Genomic DNA, 13,418 nt, shown 5'->3' with positions numbered 1-13,418 from the left:
ATATCTGCAATTAATTCACATATACTGTTTAATATATTTATTAATCCATAATTTAGAATGTTGTATTGTCATCCATTCAGCATTTTTGCTATGTGTTGCCAAGGGCAAAGAGCTTTCTGCATTGGCAGAAATGGACTGCTGGCTCTGGTCCCACCCACCAGAATTTTGTAAACGTATTTGATTGGATGAAGAACGATCATGGTTAAGGCCCACAACTCATAGGCACTGCATGGAGTCCACGCCACTGTTGACAAGATGACATGGAAGTGATAACAAAATAGTTTGGAGTAGTTTGGTTCAACTGATGATGTGTACGCTCCCACTGGTGTGAGCGCAGCGGCAGCACATGTGGTTTTGTTTGCAGCTTTGTATAAAAAAAATTAAAAGTCACTTCCGGTATCAATATCAGATAGGTATCGCGATATTTGGTCCAGTATTACTTGGTATTGGATTGAATCCAGAATCACTGGTATTGCCCATACCTACCTTCAACCTTCATGGCGTGATTTATTTTTTTGTTGTTTTTTGTGGGTGAAACAATTTTTAACTATTCAAACCCGAGTTGAATAAGATGCGCATTTTTGAACGATATGAATACATTAGAAAGTTATTATCCAGAAATGTACTTCTACAATCCAACAAAATTCCATCCATCCATTATCTGTACCGCTTCTCCTCACAAGGGTCGCGGGGCGTGCTGGAGCCTATCCCAGCTGTCTTTGGGCAGTAGGCGGGGGACACCCTGAACTGGTTGCCAGCCAATCGCAGGGCACACAGAGACAAACATCCGCACTCACAATCACACCTAGGGGCAATTTAGAGTATCCAATCAACTTACCATGCATGTTTTTGGAATGTGGGAGGAAACCGGAGTGCCCGGAGAAAACCCACGCAGGCACGGGGAGAACATGCAAACTCCACACAGGGAGGCCGGAGCCGGGATCGAACCCACGACCTCTGAACTGTGAGGCGGACGTGCTAACCAGTCGACCACCGTGCCGCCTCCAACAAAATTAATTTCTCAAAATAAATATATCTCAAACAGAAGCCTTTCCTGCTTAACTCAAGACCATTCATCCTGTAACTTATGAACAGCTCAATGCCACATTATGTGGAGCCTATTTTTCCATTTATATTTCCTCTGAGATCTTGCTGCAGTGAGCAGCGGTTTGTCTTTGACAACTGCAGAGTAAAACGCTGAGCAAGACATGTCATAGTTGAGGCTCACAATGAGCTCACCTTTAATCAGTTCAGCAGAACATTTCTAAAAGAGAAAAATAATAAACCTTTTTTACTGTTTTTCTACTATATTTATAATTAAACTGTAGTATATCAACTTTATAATTAAAGTGTAGTATATCGGCTGCCTGTACAGTAAAAATTATGCATATAAGTTTGAACTTGTAATTTATGTAAGGTTGTGTGTGTGCGCGTGTGGGTGTGTGTGCATGTGTGTGTATTCTTTAGCTAATATTCATCAATGTCAATCAGTCAATCAATTACCTGTCTGTTTAATATACTCAATAATTTTTACTTGTTTATTCCACCTCAAAATTATTGTTTGTTTGCACAATGCTGACATTCATTGCACATTCCCATATTGACCTTGATCAGAGGGTTAAAAAAATATATTTGTTACATGCCGTATCGAGCTCTGGCGTTACCTGGTGGATAACAAATTTGTCTAGGGTTCCCCTAGTTTTGTTGAACCTTCCGTATGTCTCCACCACTGAAAGCATGTTTGTTTGAGGTCAGTCAATCCACCATGGACTATGGATAAAGTACGCAAGCAAACAGTGTAGTGCACTTGATAGATATGTTCTCACACTTTTTCGACCCATGTGTTTTCTGCTTTCGAGTCCTTTGTATTTTTGCAATCAATTCTGCGGAGGAGTAGTGCTTCTGTCGGTCGTATTGCTGCTCGAAGGTGTGTCACTTTGTCATTCACGCTGCTTTGTTTGTCTTCCGCCATCTAGTTTGGCAAGCGACATTACCTCAACACCAATAAGATAAGCGGATTCGGTATCGTCATACTCGTGTTTGAATATGCTGTCACCTCATCGGTCATAGAGCAGAGAAGGTCCTATGAACTTTACCGTAAGTTGTCATATAAAGGCAACTGTTGTTCATTAATTCCATTGACATTTTGCGGACTATATTTGGCTCTCATGATATTACGGGACAATGTGCGTCCTTTTACAACTCAATACGGGACGCGTACTTATATTTCTAAATACGGGACGATTTCGTTTTTTTTCAAGGGGCGGTTGGCAACCCTATTCACATCTGGCTAAACAAACCTCCAATCCATTTTCTATGCCACTTGTCCTCTTTGGACTCACGAGTGAGATGGCGCCTATCCTAGCAAAATTTGGATGACATCAGTGGTACATTCTGAACTAGTTGCCAGACAATCACAGGTCACTCGGAACAATCAAACAACCACTCAGACATAAGACACTGAACATGCACAACTATTAGCCTTCAGTAAACCAAACATGCATAACAATATGGGAGAAATCACACAAGCCCAAGATTCTAACCCAGAACCCCTTGAGTGTGAGGCAGACGTGCTAACCAGTATATGCTGCCAAAGCAAACAAACCGCAACTATAAAAAGAAAAATAACTAGAGTCTGATCAAAACTGAAGCATGCTAGTGTGAAACCATTTTGTGTTTTCCCAATAACCTTTACCATTTGCAAAGACCTAAGTATTGTATTTTTCTTTAAATTGCTTATATTTCAGTGCTACATAAACCTAAAGTGACCAATGAGTGATGAAAGGGATGGGAAGTGTCTGATACAATAACATCATCTTGTATATTCAAATGTGGTTGGCCAGAGTACAAGAATTGAAGAAAAAAAACATGCAGAAGCTGGATTCAAAGCAAGCGTCCAATTCAGGAATTTGTCACTCGTGCAAACCTTGTTTCCCCTTCTAAATGTTGATTAGTTCTGAATGTGATGTGAATGTGATAATTGTGGTCAGAGCTGGCGTCCACAACGATTCAGTTAAGAAAGTAGTCGAAAACCCAAAAAGCCACAGTGACTTTTCTCAGCTCAAGTTGCTGGTGGAAGACAACGAATCCAATATTAAGGAAGCCGTTTTCCACAATATGTGACTTTCTGTGTAATGTCCTTACATTGCATTCACCGGAAAAAGTCCTTGGGCAAATCCAGTCTCTTCAAATATGGGAAATGTCAGTTGATCCTCGCCAAGTCTTAAATATCCCAAGCAGTGACCACACAACAGTGCCGATCCAACTCGGAGCCCTACCACAATGCTTAATAAAACACTACACACACAAAAAAGTGAACAAACCTTAAAAGACAGAGCAGAGCATTCCTGCTTTATTGGTCACGGGTCATCATATTAGATTTCGCTAGACAGATTGAACCCGATGAACATGAGCGCTAATATGGCCCAGTTCAATCTTTGGTTTATAATCATGTGAAAGCCAGTCAATTGATGCTGCAATGGTCTCAATATCTAAAAAAATATTTACTTTTTTTTTTGTGTATGCAAGGAGAGTCTTTTATGGGGTATGTTTATTGCATATACCCTACACAGAATTTCCTTCATCTAAAGTTGATAAAACTAATATTAAGTGTCGCTAAAGTGCTCATCAGAAATGAGACCTAGGAAATCAGCGTAATTCAAAGTTCAATGTTAAATTTGCCAACCTGATTTTGAACTGCACAAATCAATCAGAGCCAATTCACCAGAAAAAAAGACTGTAGTTAGTCATCTGTTCAAAACGTTAAACATCATTGTCCGATGTTGTCTACTTTTTTCAAAAGTAGTGACAGTGTGCATGTGCTCATATGCGATATAACGCTAATGAAGGAGGTGTGGTCTAATGTGGTACATGATTCGAAGGAGAGTTCAGGTACCAAATGGAGATACTTGCTAAACTGTGTTTTAAAATATGTTCATGTTCATTGGTCGTTTAGCTACAACACTTTCAACATCTGTAATTTAATGAGGATATCAAAGTCATGATGTGGAAACTTCTTGGAATACCAAGAATGAGAACTGATCTATTTTATGGCTCCATTATGGCTCCATTATTGGATTTCATCATGTTGCGCAGGTGTATTGTAATGTTGTGGCTAGTGAGTCTTTTCAGCTGTTTTATTACATTTTCTGCTGCTGTCTTACACTTTGACACATTTCGTCATTCTCAATCTGCAGCAATAACATTGAATTTATATGACTGCATGTTAAAAAATAGTGCGCTGACTGAAAAGGAAAGACATCTTGGCAAAAGTAATGAACTGTGTGGCTGGAAAGTGAATTATCTGGCTTCTTTTGGGCTGGCTCAAACCTATAAATATTGCCTGTGTGCTATCAATAGAATCATTAAAATAATAGAAAAAAAATTCTCTGATGCTGTGGTCATTTTAGATCACTGGATGGTCAAACACAAAGGACATTAATCTCAGCAGAATATAACTTTTTCAGATGGCCCAGTTTCAGCCTTTATTTTGAGAAAACAGCAGCAGGTCACATAGCCTTGTACTGCTGTGAGAATTTGAATTGTACAATATAATATGTTTGATACTGTGCAGCAGATCCCGCATCCTGGATTGAGGGTGTAACTGGGGCAAAAAAGGAAAAGAATGGTTGGATAGAGTGGAGACAACCTTTAATACTGATCTTGGAGATTAGCTTGTATTTTTCTGTGGAAAGGTTTTGAGGTTCAGGCCACAGGTATGTCAGAAAGCAGGCCATATTTCACTGTGTCTGGAGCTGCACTGTCCCTGCGTACAATACCAGCTAGTGCACACAAATCCACCGGCAGGTTTCAGCAATTGTTCAATACAAACCACTTGTGGATCTAATGTCTGAGATGGAAATACCAAACTGAAACTTAAATTGAGCGGTAATCTAATAACTGTAGAAAAGACCTCTTTAGAAGAATTTCTGAACATTTGTGAGTGTCAACAAAGACGAGATGGGAGATGAGAAACTCAAACAAGCAGCTGATGGATGCATCGAGCATGACTGACCTAAATTGGCAGGAATATATCCTTAAACGTGTAGTGCACCGGGTCCTAACCGTGTTCTAACAAGTGGATGTGGTCTTTTATTGTTTCTTTTGGTACAGTACATACATTGAAGTGCATCTTTTCAAATGTCTTTGGCATTTTGACGCATCTCTGTGTCTTGCCTACATCATTTTATGCCATAGATCTTTTTTGTTTGTTTTATTTTTGTTTTCCTCTGTCATTCATGTTGAAACATAAGTGACTTAGATCTACAGAAGATGTAAGAAAAGTGTTTTTGGGGAGATTATGTAGTTGAGGTCTGCCATATTGAATATGTTCATGTTCTGGATATAGGCCCACACGCCATTTGAAGAGCCACTCCCTGTTCGATCAAGTGGATCGTTTTTGGTTTCAGCCACAGAATACATATGATGTGAAGCAAAACAAGTCCACATTTCCCACTTCTAACATTCAAAGTGAAAATTCCACTGAGCCTTAAGCGTTGTATTTATGAAAGACAGGGTCCATGCAATCATGGCAAACACACATCAGGGCAAACATCAGTGAAGAACCCCCTAGTGAAGATTTCTTAGTGTGACAGGCCTGCAAGGCAAAATAACTTGTATGTAAGGCCACTGGTCTTCAGGGACCACATTAAAAAGTTTTCAAATATCCTCGGTCTCATTCGTCAACAATCTGTTGTGACAGCTAGATTATGAATTAATGTGGTGTTCTTCACAGAGATTGTATTTGACGTTGGATTTACAAAGGAAAATCTATTGAATGTGCACAATAATTTTGAAAAGAACAGGTCAGCATGTTTAGTCTTATTTGCCTTCTTTTGACAAATTGACAAAACACACACACACACAAATGAAAGCCAGTAGCCAAACTAGCTGTTATTGAAGCTGATTTCAATGAAATACAGTCCCCTCCAAAAGAATTATAAAAGAAATTATTTTATTTGTGTGATACTATTCAGGTTTAACACCGACAGATGAATATGCAAGTAGAGATCAACATTTCTGCTTTATTTCCAGGTATTTCCATCTGGATCTGATATAACACTTAGAATAGAAGCATTATTTGGAACAAAACACCACATTTTTAGGTGGGCAATGGTGAATAATAAAAGCCTTTTACCACATGACATCATCAAACTATTCCATTCTTCTTTTGTCTTTCTTATTCCAGGCTTTCAGTTGTTGGTTGTTTGGGGTATGGTCATGTTTACTTCTGCCTCTAGAGGTTGTTGCTGATGTCATATAAACCTGTTGTTTGTTAAATGGTGTCAGTTAATAACTGTCGTTTTTATTGGATTTCCCATTTGATGTCAGGTTATTTAGTACACCAGTGGTTTGTTTCTTCTTCAGGCAGTTCCAAATGGTTGTACTGGCTATGGCCATTTTTTGTGCAGTGGCTTTGATTTTCCAGCTTTTCTCAGTTTCACAATTGCTTGTTTTTCCACCCTTAGACAACTTTGATTTTTATGTCAGGTACATCTAGTTACCAGAGGTGGGCATTCTGTCTGACCGACGGACCAGTCCGTTTGTGGTAGATGCCTGTTTTGCTGACGTTAGATGGTACAGTAGACGGGAAACTTAAAAAAAAAAAAAAAATGATTAACTAACCATAGACGGAAGTGGATTTTGTCCGTCTGTGTAATCATAACTAACCTACTCAAGTCCAAACGGACCTCACTATCCATTATTGACAGATGGTAGTTTTGCTGAAGAGAGACGGAAACAGACGGACCCTGACTGCAGTGACGGTATATGGACAGCAGGTGGCGGTATGCACCAAAGAGAGTATCATCAGTTTCTCAGGATGACAAAGTACAGAAGTAAGTTGATTTGAATACGAATACAGTTTTACAGAGAAGTTCTTGTGAGTTAAGTTTTACATTTATATTCTTATTTTTGGAAAGAGTGGGGTTAGGAGGTTGTGAAACGGTATTTTGCCGCCCACCACACTCCATTTCAGAAGGTGGAGTAATGCACCAACAGTTGTTTGCGAACCGCTAAAAGACGTAGAAGAAGTAGAAGAAGATAAAGACAACCAGTATTGTACCTTTGGCAACAATGTGACATGGGATTCTGGTTAAGGTAAGCAAAACTTTCAAGTAAGTGTAGAGCTGTTTGAGCAGCAAGCGAACACATTATGATGTATGGAGTGCACTTCATTGACCATTTTAATCAAATCGGTTCAGGTAATGGATGGATGTAGGGATGGATGGATTTTTCATCTGTGGGACGTTTTTTTTTTTCTGGATTGAAGATAGACGGACTGGCAGGCCTTTGATGTTTACTGACGAATGCGCAGTTAAAATAACATGACGGACTGACCGATAGGCGGTTACTGTTTTTTTTGGCTTGAAAAATGGATGGATGGATGGATGACGGACGGGTACCGAGGCAGCTGACGGATGACGAACAACGGCAAACTTTAGGAAAATGCCCACCTCTGCTGGTTACACTATGACAATAAAAGTTATCTTAAAAGGGAAAACCTAAATCTGTTTCTGAGTGTCAACATTCAGTGCTAATTATTGTTGGATGATCAATGTCCTTTGTAATAAGACAAAATAACAGCTAAAATGAAATCCGTCTCATTTTAGGACCCTGGAAACTCACTGCAGCCGGACTCAATACATCCCCTTTTAGGACCCCTTAGCCGTCGCCCTCCGCTGCCGCTGAACCCGCACCCCAACCCCTTGCTGAGTCATGTTAGAGGCAATACATAGACGGAGAAAAATACTGCCACCTCTGCTAAGTCTGCCTTTTTTTTTTTTTTTGCGTTTCCCGTCTACTGTTTATCGCCTCCAAAATGGGCGTCCTTCATAGGCGGACAGGCGGACCGGTCCGTCGGTTAGACGGAATGCCCAGCTCCGAATATTACCATACATTGGGAGTGAGCCGGGGAATGTGGCTTCGTTCACACTGATCAGTCCCACTCTGAGTGCTCGGTGGGTGGCTGTGATTTCTTCGGGCATCACTATCCAGGTGGCAAAGTTTTTCTCCAGGGGAACTGACTTCTGCGGACGGCCCGGTACAACCCGGAGGAACATTTTCCCACCTTTATAGTGCTCAGTTGTACTAATTTTCTTTGGAATTTCATCTCCCTGGTGATTCTGTGCGACCTTGCAGAGGGCACTGACCAATGTGTGTGTATGTTTGACTTGATGTGTCACTTAAAACCTGGAAATGTATTTGTCGTTTGTGTGAAAGCTAACCTTGACGAAGCCATCTTCCAGGAAATGTGCCAAACACAGCACAATTCTGGCCCACTGAACTCTAACGGAGCCAACAAAATGAAGAGATGGTGGCCACAAGACGCCCACATATCGGGAACTAATCAATCAGAGAAAAGCTGTTTTCCATATCAAATTAAGGCGAAAACAGACCCAATTGGACGCTGGACTTTTAACTCTTCGTATGAGCATGGATTACATTAGACTTAATGTATCAGTGGTTCTCTCCAATTCCTAAATTCACTTGAGCGGTGGCACATCTGAAAGGTTGCATTTACTTCAAACGAGAGTTGAAAAAAAATATATTGGAGCACTTGTAAGTCAAAGTATCACTGTACTTACCTGCACTTATTAACAGAAAACCTGTTTTGGTTTTTGAATGTTAATTTTTGACTTCTAGAGTGTGCAGGAAAATGAGTGGGTGTCAACCAGGTAAATTTGGTTTGAAAATCCTCATTCCTTTTCAAAGTGGTGAAACCTGAAGCCGTCAGTGAAAATGATTCAATAAGTACATTAATGCACTTCATGATTCAGTTTATTTTTTCTCATTTTATGACAGGTGTGTTTACATTATGGTCAACTACATACACGCATTTCAGCCAGCTTTAAAATAGTTATTTTTTAGGTGTCCTTCTGTTAGTCAATTGAGGTTAGGATTAAGATGTTAGTTTGAAAATCTGGTAATTCATTTATGTGTCATTGTTGGGCCCACAAATGTAACATAATGGCATGCTTGAACCACTGCACTCTACAAGCAATAAATGGCTTCCAGGTTTGCTCTGAATGCTACTAAAGGGCAATTAAGTATGCAGTGAAAACCTGACGAAACCCCAACTCCTTACCAGGTGCATTTTATTCAGTGCTGTGAAGCAGGATTTAACTGGGTTAAGGACTGCCGAGGCGGCACGGTGGTCGACTGGTTAGCACGTCCGCCTCACAGTTCAGAGGTCGTGGGTTCGATCCTGGCTCCGGGCTCCCTGTGTGGAGTTTTCATGTTCTCCGGTTTCATCCCACATTCCAAAAACATGCATGGTAAGTTGATTGGACTCTCTAAATTGTGAGGATAAGCGGTATCGATAATGGATGGATGGAAGGACTGCCGAACTTCAATACAATTCAATACGAATATCTTTCTTCAAGTTACCTACTTTTACCCATGAATGATCAAGTCACAGACTGAGCAATGCAATCAAATGCAACTTAACTGTTCAGTCGCATCGTGCAATTTGCGTGGTAATACTTACTATTAATTATCGACCGTCCTCAAATAGTTTGACTGTGATTCTACATGTCAAATCATAAGTGATCACTGTCAGGTTCTACGATGCCTCATACAGCACAGCTGTTTACGGAAAAAAAATGCAAAGTTCAATCAAACAATATTTTACAAATTGGCACACTAGGTGGATGAAAGAAAGGGAGAGTTCATCAAATTATGATTTCCATATGTTCTCAAGTTTTACATGCTGGCAAAATGCGATGTAAGTGAAACCAGTAAGTACTTGCATCTTCTTTTTCTCATTTCTCACCTCCATCCATCCATCCATTATCTGTACCGCTTCTCCTCACAAGGGTCGCGGGGCGTGCTGGAGCCTATCCCAGCTGTCTTTGGGCAGTAGGCGGGGGACACCCTGAACTGGTTGCCAGCCAATCGCAGGGCACACAGAGACAAACAGCCGCACTCACAATCACACCTAGGGGCAATTTAGAGTATCCAATCAACTTACCATGCATGTTTTTGGAATGTGGGAGAAAACCCACGCAGGCACGGGGAGAACATGCAAACTCCACACAGGGAGGCTGGAGCCGGGATCGAACCCTCGACCTCTGAACTGTGAGGCGGACGTGCTAACCAGTCGACCACCGTGCCGCCTCATTTCTCACCTGCTGACTTCAATTTTTCAGTGTTTTTATGTGGAAGGGGATAGTTGCTTTAAAATACTACACTGTTACATTATAACGTCCTTTTATTACCTTTACCTCAGTTGAAGCTTCAAAAGAGTGTGCTCACTTTGATATTTTTGTCCACAGTGCTTTTTTGCCGCTCATCCTCGCTCGGATTGCGGCTGTCTTTGGGTGACAATAGTAGCAGGTCAAAGATTGATGTTCTCTGTAGAAGGCATTATATACACGACAGACATAGAAGCTTTCTTGAAGTCAATTTTTGTTAGTCCAACTCCCTTGTTAGCCATAAATGGTGGTATAAATTCATTGGTGCTCCAGTTAAGTGCATAATGAGAGAGTTTGACCAAGACATCACCCCACCCAGCCACCACTGAAGATGGACTGAACCCATCTTCAAAGCAGACCAACATCACGCCAAGTTGTGAAAAGATGCAGAAAAAGTAATTGAACTGACAACTGCCACTAAAAAAATTACACTTGGCTAAAAAAAACAACAAAAAAAACAGTTATAGGAGTGAGGCATGTCTGATGAAGGCACATTGTTTTTTCAATATAGCAGAAATATGTTGTAATCTTTTCCAGCTGGAAATAGTCAGGTTCTATGCTCTAAGGCTTTTTTCCCTGTTTACTTTTAACTGATCATATTGTAAGCACATGTTTATAATTTCGGACTGCTATGCTGCTCACAGCAATTTAGCAGGAAAAAACTGAGAAAACACATTTGGTGTGAGAATTATTAGCCAGGCCAATAGAGTCCTGTTATCCACTGAGTGAGGTTTGAGAAAGAACAGACAGTCAGGGTCAAAACAGGCACTCAACTGCAAACCGTGGGCTGAATTAAAATTTCGAGAGCATGTTATAACACAGGGGTGGGCAAACTACGGCCCGTTTGCCTTTTTCATCCGGCGCGCCAACGATTGGTAAAGATTGCTCAAATCGAATATCATAATTGTGACAACATTCATTTGACCTGTAATGCCCGGTGGCGCACCACCAGGTGGCACATTAGGCGCAGTCATACGTTGACTTGGGCTGATCCCTGTTATTAATGTGCTTCTGTTCGGCACCCATCAGCAGCAATGAGTGGGAAAAAGAAAAGAAAAATCGACAGTGAGTGCCGATTGTTTAATAAGGAATGGACAGCTAAATACTTGTTTACTGAAGTCCGGTCAAAGGCTGTCTTATTTGTCAAGAAACCGTTGCGTTTTTTAAGGAATACAACATCAGCCGCCACTTTTCTACCAAGCATGCTAATTATGCTAACAACCAGTCAATGCCAGAAAAAAACGCTACTGCACAGAGACTGGCTGCTAAATTGCAGGCTCAGCAAAACACCTTTGTGCGACAAGCTGCCATCCAGGAATCAAACACGAAGTTATTTACTGGCATTGAAATTAGCAAAGACCAGTAAGCCTTTCTCCGAAGGAGACTTTCTCAGCATGGTGGAGACAGCAGCTACTTTGTGTCCTGAGAGCAAGAACAAATTTGAAAAAGTAATCTGATGTAGATGTAGGTTGGTGTGTATACACATGTGTATATACACATGTTACTGCGTATATCTACATAGGTTTGATTCTAAATGTTTGCCGTCAATGTTATACATTAATGGCCACATTACGCCGCCGCCCCTGTGTGACCTATATCTTTGCTACTGTAACAATGAAAATTTCCCCACTGTGGGATCAATAAAGGCATTCTTATTCTTATTCTTATTCTTATTGATCGCACAGGACAGTGACTCGCCGCATTGAGCTAATTAACGAAGATTTAGCACGCAAGCTAAACAAATGAGCGGAGTCATTTACATTCTATTCTTTGGCACTGGACAAAAGTAATGACATAAAGGACACTGATCAGCTTTTAATTTTTATCAGAGGGATTGATGACAAGTTTGAGATAACGGAGGAGTTTTTGGCCATGGAATCCCTGAGGGGGACAACGAGGGGAGAGGATTTGTATAACAGCGTGTCGGCGGCTATGGAAAGGCACAAGCTACCTTGGAGAATGCTCATCAATGTTACCACAGATGGATCGCCAAATCTGACTGGAAAAAACGTTGGATTGCTCAAAAGAATCCAGGACCGGGTGAAAGAGGACAACCCTGAGCAGGAAGTAATTTTCTTACAGTGCAAAATCCACCAGGAAGCCCTGTGTAAATCTGTACTGCAGTTTGACCACATAGTGAAGCCAGTTGTAAAACTCGTAAATTTTATTCGAGGGGACTTCAGCATCGTCCGTTTATTAAGTTCCTTGAAGAAACTGACGCCGATCACCAGGACTTGCTTTACCACTCTAATGTCCGCTGGTTAAGTTTGGGGAAAGTGTGTCAACGAGTGTGGGAGCTCAAACAAGAGATTTTCTCATTTTTGGAGCTACTTGAGAAAGCTGACGATTTTCCTGAGCTGAGTGACACAGATTGGCTTTGTGATTTTGCCTTTGCTGTGGACATACTGACATACATGAACGAGCTGAACATGAAGCTACAAGGGAAAGACCAGTTTGTGCATGATATGTACACAAACATCAGAGCCTACAAAACCAAGCTCGCCTTATTCTCAAAGCAAATGGCGAACAAGTCATTCACTCATTTACCCACACTGGCGACACTGAAAGAGGCCCCTTGACACACGAAAAAGCACAGGAAATTACCGGATGACCTGCATGAAGAATTCTGCCGTCGGTTCCTTGATTTGGGAAAAATTGGCAAGTCACTTCAGCTGGTTTCATGTCCTTTCACACAAGAGCCTGAAACCGTGCCAGCAGAGTTGCAGTTGGAAGTGATTGATCTCCAATGTGACACTGTCATGAAGGAGAAGTTCAACTCAGTTAAACTAGATGAGTTTGATGCTTCATTAAGTGTAGCTAAATTCTCAAACACCCAGAAGATGGCACAGAGGATGCTGGTGTTGTCTGGCTCTACGTATGTGTGTGAACAGACTTTTAGTGTGACGAACACCAACAAAGCACCCCACAGATCCCAGTTGAGTGATGAACACCTTGGATCTGTTCTGAGAATTGCCACAACAAAACTGACACCGGACTTTGATGCACTGGCAAAAAGAGGTGATCAACAACATGGTTCCCACTAAAAGTTAATGTAAGTAATAACACTGCAATGCCTTTTTTTATGTTTATGTTTCATATGTATCCATCTGGTGCTGACCCGGCCCGCGTGTCAAATTTTTCAAATCAATGTGGCAAAAAGTTTGCCCACCCCTGTTATGACAGAAGCTCAAGGGAAATTGGTTGGTTTTATTCATCAGATTGTTA

General features: G+C 41.0%; 1 protein-coding gene and 1 pseudogene across 3 annotated transcripts in view; one reads left to right on the top strand and one right to left on the bottom strand.

Annotated features, from left to right (window-relative positions):
* The window catches only part of rspo2 (R-spondin 2), an 81,893-nt gene that overhangs the window by 48,497 nt on the left and 19,978 nt on the right, over positions 1–13,418 (bottom strand). The window lies entirely within an intron of this gene.
* On the top strand, positions 12,066–12,772 carry LOC147144091 (general transcription factor II-I repeat domain-containing protein 2A-like; annotated as a pseudogene).

The sequence above is a fragment of the Filicampus tigris genome, chromosome 8 (assembly GCF_054856515.1).
Source record: "Filicampus tigris isolate MCC_2025a chromosome 8, RoL_Ftig_1.0, whole genome shotgun sequence".
NCBI classification, from domain to species: Eukaryota; Metazoa; Chordata; class Actinopteri; order Syngnathiformes; family Syngnathidae; genus Filicampus; species Filicampus tigris.
The sequence above is the reverse complement of the archived record's forward strand: the minus strand, read 5'-3'. Positions and strand labels throughout refer to the sequence as shown.